The sequence below is a fragment of the Aplidium turbinatum genome, chromosome 6, assembly GCF_918807975.1.
Source record: "Aplidium turbinatum chromosome 6, kaAplTurb1.1, whole genome shotgun sequence".
NCBI classification, from domain to species: domain Eukaryota; kingdom Metazoa; phylum Chordata; class Ascidiacea; order Aplousobranchia; family Polyclinidae; genus Aplidium; species Aplidium turbinatum.
This window is the reverse complement of record NC_137477.1, coordinates 12,356,903-12,365,030: the sequence shown is the minus strand read 5'-3', so window position 1 is coordinate 12,365,030 and position 8,128 is coordinate 12,356,903. Positions and strand designations below refer to the sequence as shown.

At 42.0% G+C, this 8,128-nt stretch overlaps 1 pseudogene; it reads left to right on the top strand.

Moving 5' to 3' along the window:
* The first annotated feature begins 6,632 nt into the window (after positions 1-6,632).
* On the top strand, positions 6,633-7,643 carry LOC145772765 (hydroxyacylglutathione hydrolase, mitochondrial pseudogene; annotated as a pseudogene).
* Positions 7,644-8,128: the final 485 nt, after the last annotated feature.

Here is an 8,128-nt window from a genome sequence, read left to right as displayed (position 1 = left end):
AAATGTTGACGCTGTCAACGCAAACGTTCGAAAAACCATACGCCGTATGCGTCAACGTAGGCTAACTTGTAAAAAAAGTTGTCAGCGCATAGGCTACACTAGCGTAAACTCATTTTGTTTGCTAGGTGCCAAACATTCACAAGGTATAAATCACTCGAAACAAACAAGTTTTATTTTGAATTTCCACGAAGAAGCACAAGCATCTGAAAGTGTTTATCTGACATTTTGCTGCGTTTTGGTTTCAATATGTATTTGCCCATTAAAAACATTCTTTTAACTTATGCAATGGTTTGGGACGCTGCATGCGTCACCTGCGCATCCCAAGAATCTGGAGAAGAGCCCTAGTGGTTGCAGTCCCAAAGCCGAAGAAGCCCCCAGGGGATCCGAAGAGCTACCGCCCCATCTCTCTGCTCTGTATCCCCTTCAAGATACTCGAAAGACTTAATTTACGCCCGTGTCGAACCGATAATAGACCCTCAGCTCCCTCGGGAACAAGCCGGCTTTCGCCACGGAAGATCAACTGTAGACCAGGTCACTCTGATGACCCAAGACATCGAGGACAGCTTCTCGGCAAAAAAGAAGGCTGGCGCCGTGTTTGTCGATCTCACGGCTGCCTACGACACTGTATGGCACAGCGGCCTTACCTGCAAACTACTCCGTCTCCTTCCTGACAGGCACATGGTCCATATGATTATGGAACTTGTGCAAAACCGCAGCTTTACCCTTTCCACCGGTAGCGGCCGACGAAGTAGACTACGTCGACTCAGGAACGGCGTCTCACAGGGCTCTGTCCTGGCTCCCCTCCTCTTTAACACTTACATCTATGACCTGCCTCAGTGGCGTAGCCAAGGGGGGGGGGTTTTGAGGGTTACAACCTCCCCCCCTTTGGCACGCGTGTGACGTCACGATATTGAGAATGATGCTTTCAGTCTAAAAAAAATTTGCCTAATTTTAAACAAATCTGCATTAAAAGAGCGAGTTTTGCCAATACCAAACACTCAAATATCTCAGTCTGGAAGTAGCAACAAGAAAACATAGAGACTTAGCTTTATTTCCGAAAAATGCCGAAAAAAAAATGATCTAATGCTTTTGCTATGCCACCGGACAGCACCATTTTACAGGAATATTCATACCCACATTTTTGTTGAAAATGCTCTCAAAATGCACCAAATTCAATGTAATTTTTCAAAATTTTCTGGGAGAGGCCCCCAGACCCCCCGCCGCTGGGTGTCGTCTTAGGCGAACCCCCCCCTTTTAAAATTCCTGGCTACGCTACTGACCTGCCTGACACCATCTCCAGGAAGTATGCTTACGCAGACGATCTGGCTCTCCTGCATCCAGCCGGAGATAGGTTCCTCTCCATTGACTGCCAAAGCCAGGACATGTCAACTATATCAACATATCTCCAGAAATGGAAGCTACAGCTCAGCAAGGCAAAGACAGTGTCGGCGGCCTTCCACCTAAACACCAAGGAAGCAAAACGTGAGATCAACATTACCACCGATGACGAAAACCTCCCCTACTGCGCCGAACCCACCTACCTCGGCGTAACCCTGGACAGGTCACTCACGTACCGACGACACCTGGAGTCACTGCGCAAAAAACTATCTGAGCGCGTTGCACTTTTGAGGCGGCTGGCGGGTTCCGGCTGGGGAGCTGATGCGAAAACCCTTCGCACAGCTACCTTGGCCCTTGTCCATTCTACCGCTGAGTAGGCTACTGCGCACCAGTGTGGTGCCGCAGCTCTCACACCCGCCACATTGACACCGCCATCAATGACGCACTACGCACTGTGACTGGATGCCTGCGTCCCACTCCAACGCACTGCCTAATTCCAACCCTTGCAGGCATCCAACCTGCTGAGCTTCGCCGTAAAGGGGCCATGATTTCCCTTGCTCGTCGCGCACTGGACCCCGATCACCTCCTCCACAGTACATTCCAGCGCCTGCCTGGAGGACAGCAGCGACTGAAATCAAGACGCCCATTTGTGCCCGCCGCACGACAGCTTCTGAACAACATTGAAGATCTTGGAATAAGTGCGGCACACTGGACGAACTACACATGGAACATGGAGTGGCAAAACAACACCTCCCGACTCCGTGATTTCCTACCCGACGTCGATCCCCACCCTCCGGGAATGTCCCTCGCAAGACTTGCGTGGGTCCGGCTTAACTGCCTACGAACCGGCGTCGGTCGCTTTCAGTGGCGCGGGAACTATTTTTCTCTAGGGGGGGCTGAAGCTGTCGTAGTGGTATCAGCTTCTGGGGGGCTTCGCCCCCCAGACCCCCCCTTGTGTGCGAGTACATTCATAAAACTGGGAGTGGCCATCCTGGCGCCTCCTGTATAAGATAAACAACGCCAAAACACACACATTAAAATCGAACAAATTAAAAAGTTATATGAAATCGACAGTTTGTGGAAATGAGCTCTCACACGCTTCCGAAGATTGATTTTCGCTCAGATGTCGTTTTGTCTATGAACTGTGTCATGAGTTCTTTGACATCGACAGTGTCCAAAATGTTTTGGTGAACATGCATTACCGCAAGATGAGTAGCCTAACGTGAGTCTTTTTTTGTGTCATTGAGCTTCTCAACCACATTTTCAGGCGTCTTAGAGCAGAAAAAGAACATTGTGATGATGCAGCTGAAACCCAAAGGTAAAGGCAGAGCACGAATTTTCGCGTTTGTTTGAAAAGATCTAGTGTTTGAGGGTTTAGTTGCGATAATAGCTCAGCAACCTTTCGAACGGAGTTTGCGGTTTTTTCACTTACAACATCGCTGAGCAAAGTAAGTTTCGTTTTTAGGCGATGGCATCGGGTAAGCTGATCTCAGTATCAGATCTTTCCTCACCGTTTACACAGCTCAAAAGAGCCTTTTCTCTGTTGGCTGCTGTAAGCAGATCCGCCTGGCCGAATCTTCGATCAAGCTCAGCTTGAACCAAATCATGGGCTTCGATGTATTGCCGTTTCCAAGCTCCTTCTCCCGCAGACGACAAACTATCCGATTCCTCTGTGTTTGAAATCTTGCTGGAGTTTTGCTCACTCGGGGACCTTTTGGCGTCTTTAGGTTATTAGCAGACGCAAATACGTTTGCTGCTTCCATAAGCTTGGAAACGAATTCATCTTTTCTGAGATTTCTGATCCGTTGGCGGAGAATGGTGATTGATTCCAAAGTTGAAGAAGCAAAGATCTTGTTTTGGAGCTGTCTTGCGATGGCTTCTGCAGGCTGAAAAACTTCACCGCTGCAGGTAATCGCAAAATAAAGCCGCATAGTGCGTGCTTGTTTTACCAAGCCGAATATGTTTGCATGTGCGTCTCCTCTCATTGCACTATCTTCTGTCATGTCGGTCAGATAGCTCAATAGCTCAATTGGTTAGCGCGATAGCTCAATTGGTTAGCGCTTCACTTCTGGAACGAAGAAGCTTCAAGATCAAGCTGCGCTGGTTCGACTCTCGGGGTGTGCGCTTGAGCAACGCACGTTAAGGACTGCTCTCCATTCAGCGGCATCTAATGGATGGAATAGTTCCTCAGCAACAAGACTTCAACAATCGGAAACTTCACTCTGTCAATCTCGGTGACCGGGCCTGCGTTAGTGATTCAAAGCCTCTACAAGTATGCGAAACTGCCAGGATTAAGCTCTGCAAGAAGCTTTCCCAGTCCGAGGATAAAGATTCAATCAATCAATCAAAGCAATATCATATATTATTGTAATGTTCAGAAGTAGCCTACAGCATGAAATGTAAATATTGCAGAATGATGTCCAATAAACGATGGACCGCCGTGTTAGTAGGGAGGGTGGCTAGTACCGCTACTGCGAGGCAGCCTATATAGCTCCCTATGATTGACGACTCTTTATTGCAAATGATGAGCGCGACCACACGTGACAAGAACTCGATTCATCGTAGCAATATTATTGTTCAAAAAAATTTCTGAACATATGATTTAGGCCTACCTTAAATTGTCAGAATTTTCTAGGGGGGGCTGAAGCAATTATTGAAAATTCCAGGGGGGGCTGAGTTTGTTCTAGGGGGGGCTGCAGCCCCTTGAGCACCCCTACTTCCCGCGCCCTTGGTCGCTTTCGTTCAGACATGCGCAAATGGGGCCTGCATGGCTCCTTCACCGGGATGCGAGTGTGGCGCCACAGACCAGACAGTAGATCATGTCGTCCATGACTGCCCAATCCATCAACCACCACATGGAGCGCTTGGACTGAAGGCCCTGGATGACGAGACTGTCGAGTGGCTGATGACATCATGCCCAAACATATAGTCCAGAACAGAAGAACAGCTTATACGACGAAGAAGAACTTATGCAAATTTGGAAAGTTCGATAAAAAAAAATGCAAACAACAATTAAGACATTAAAAAGTATGCGTTGACGTTATGCGTTAAAAATCCGCAAAAACTTTACGGCGTAGCCTCAAGCGACAACTATCCAAAAAAATGTGGCCGCAAGCGTTAGCGCAAACAAAAAGTCTGCGGCGTAGAATTTGCGGCCTAGTATAGGCTACGTAGGCTACATCTCTGGGGAAAAACCATCTTTTTGTAGGTTGACTGAAACGAAATCTGCCACACTGAAATCGAACAGACCAATTGCCCAGCAGCCACTACACTTACGATTTTTTTTTTCGCTAATAAGGGAAAGCTAAAATGTTTTGGTTGTTTAAAACTTCAAAACTCCATCTAGCAGTAGCAGATGTAAAATTTCTGGCTCCAGAGATTATAAATAGTTTTTGTTGTTTCTCTGTAGTTCGGTGATGCATGTAGGCTACTAGTCAGTCATTGGCAAGAAAGCTTGAAATGGAGCACAAGAAAGTTCAGTTTGTTTTTATTTCTGACCATGACAGCAAAAACAAATATACTTATACGGCCTACCTTTTTTTAAACTGTGATTATTTTTGTATTGTAATGTTTTTACTCGTAGCCTTGTACTATTTATTGGCTTGAACTTTTCTTGGTTGCACTGAAGTTTAAATGCCCTTGCTACAAGAGTTTATTGATTTCAAAAGTTTTTCCTATTTTTAATCACCTGGAATAAAGTTTATATTTGAATAAAACCACAGGACTTCACTTGAGGATCGCAGCAGCACATGATTTCTTTTCTTTCATTAATAGGCTACTGTATTACTGAACATCAGCCTATCTTGTTTCAACGTAATTTGCCGATGCTTGACATTTGTCACATTAAGAACTGGGAAGCAGCTGACTCGATGACTGATATAGTCTTTCGCTGCTTCCTGTCTGTTGTGGTATTTAGATAGCTATGGTACTATTTTATTCGTATTGTGTATAATTGTACCGTACTATTGTCGCAACAGACAAAATAAAAGGGATCTCTCTCTCTCTGTACAGTATGCCAAACATGGCAGAGGTCTATAAAGGGTAGAACTAGAAGCAACAAAACGTGCATATTGCCAAAGCAGGACAATCAGTTTAAAATATGTCATGGCCGCAACACCTTAGTAAAGTTTAAAAAAAAAAAACGAAGAGTGAAAATAGACAAGTAAATTTTTTTTTAGTTGATGAGTAAAAATAAATAAAAGTAATTAAACAAAAAGCAAGATAAAATAGACAGTTGCTATGATGAACAGCCTTGGTGCATTATTTATCAAAAGTACTGATGGTCTTGAGGGAAACTTTCTTGATGCGTTAGCTCATCATCATGAAGAGCAAGGTAGGCAAAGAAAAATCTATTTGTTAATGTGCCATCTACTGATTGATATCGGTTGCTGAAGGTCTTTAGTGCTTCCTTTTTTTAAAGGAAGTGGCTATTTTTCCACAATCTGGTGTTGCCAGAGTTAAGATTAAAGTTAGGAAAGGTTAGAGTTAGGAATAAGATTAGCGTTTTGATCTTCCCAGGACTAAAAAAAATTTCCAAAATGCAAGTTTTTGTTTTCAACAGCTTTAAACTTTTCTCAAATTAGGGTAAAATTCCTTATCTGGCAACACTATTCAGGCTATTATTACAGTATGTTGTAGTGTAAATATAGCCACAGCCTTTTTTAAAATGGGAGTGACTTTTCCCACTTTCAGTGAACTGATAAATTTTCCATTTAATAAAGACAAGTTAAATACATGTGTTAATACATTTGTCTGTCAGAGCTAATTTGTCTACAATTGATGGTATTTCATCTATGCCACTACTTAGTTTTTCTTCCATGCTATGCATGATTTCTTTTATTTCCCTTGGGTTTGTGTAGTAAATGTATATTGATTCTTTTGGATATTGTGAACTGAGATAAGAGCTGAAGTGAACATCAGATTTAGGAATCTTTTGCTTTAAACTGTGTGCAATATTAGTAAAGTGATCGTTAAAGTGGTTAGCAATGATTAGACTATCAGTTGTCATACAAGTCAAATATCTGTAATAATGGAAAGTATTTTGCTTAAAGTGACAATTTGTTATGTTTTGTACGAATTTCTAATGACAGCATGAAGGTCTAAAATTTAAACACTTCAATTCATTTCTTTTTTTAGCTTTACTGGTTCTAAAAATATCTTCCTTGTGTTATGAGATTGGTTGTCACAAGTGAACGAATATATGACAAAGTGAGGTTTTGTTATGACAACAAACTTCAAACTGCTTGTAGATTGATTGTTTTCAAATTAAAGCATTTGATTTTTAAAAGAATATCATGTTCAATTCAGCTTGCATCATTAGAAGGCTGCTCAGTTACCATTCCAAGCCAGTGGAGGCAAAATTTGAACAGATTAAAGTGAAAATAATTCCTGCATTAGAAGACAACTATATGTACTTGTTAGTAGATAATGCCACTAATACAGCAGCAGCTGTCGACCCAGTGGAGCCAGACAAAATTATCGAAGCAGCAAAAGAAGAAAACGTAAACCTTACAACTGTTTTGACAACCCATCATCATTGGGACCATGCTGGTGGCAATAAAGATTTAATTTCTAAAGTTGGTGGATTGACTGTGTATGGAGGAGATGATAGAATAGATGGTCTCACAAAAAAAGTTTCTCATAATACCAGATGTGATTTTGGCTCATTATCAATTACAAGTCTATATACTCCTGGTCACACAAATGGCCATTTTACTTATTTTGTTAATTCTTCTAAGGACGATGTAGCTTTCACCGGTGATGCGTTATTTGTTGCTGGTTGTGGTAGGTTATTTGAGGGTACACCTCAACAGATGTACCATTCTGTTGTTGATGTTATTTCAAAACTGCCATTAAATACCAAGTTTTTTTGCGGTCATGAATACACAGTCAGCAACTTAAAATTTGCAGAATCTGTGGAATCAAAAAATGTTGATGTCAAAAATAAGCTTTGCTGGGCAAAGGAACAGCGAGAAAGGAATGTTCCTACAGTACCTTCTACTATTGCTGATGAGCTTTTGTTTAATCCATTTTTAAGAGTTGACAAAAAGTCATTGCAAGAACGGTGTAGGACCATAAATGACATTGACACATTTGCATATTTACGTAATGAGAAAGATCATTTTTGAGTTTCTTGTCTGAGGCCTATAAGCTGAGAGTTTTCCAGTTAAAATGCATATACTATGGACAGCCTCCTTAGACAATATGGTTTATATTATATTAACCTAGTCTAAGTAGAAAAAAGATTGTATTAAAAATAAGTTGCCATATATGTATCATAACTGATGTGGCCTTTGATTAAAGATGATGCTAAGCTTGTATTATACATTTATCCAGCTCTTCCTATAACTTATCTCTTGAAACTTCTAATGTTGTGTTTTTGCATTTGTAAATGTGACTCTTGTAGGCTACTTGTGTGGTTCCAAAATTTGATAAATATACTGAATTTATATCAGACAAGGCTGGATTTTTTTTTCTTTAACTACTTGTGGATAGGTGATGTATACATATTACATAGGCGTCGATTTTTTCTTAGAAGAGAGGAATTCTGAGTGGGCGAGAGTTTTCAAACAGATTTCATTGAATCTGTATGTTCGCAATTGTCGCGCGGTGCCCCAATTTATATCCAGCAACAAGTTTGTGAGGAAAGATTTGTAAAAAGCGATTGTTTCAGTACGTCTTGTATTGGTTATTTTATTGTCATGTTCATTATGATGTCATATTCATATTCCCTTACGCCAGGGGTCACCAACTGAAGGGCCGCAAGCAGCCCGCCACGCTGTTATGTGCG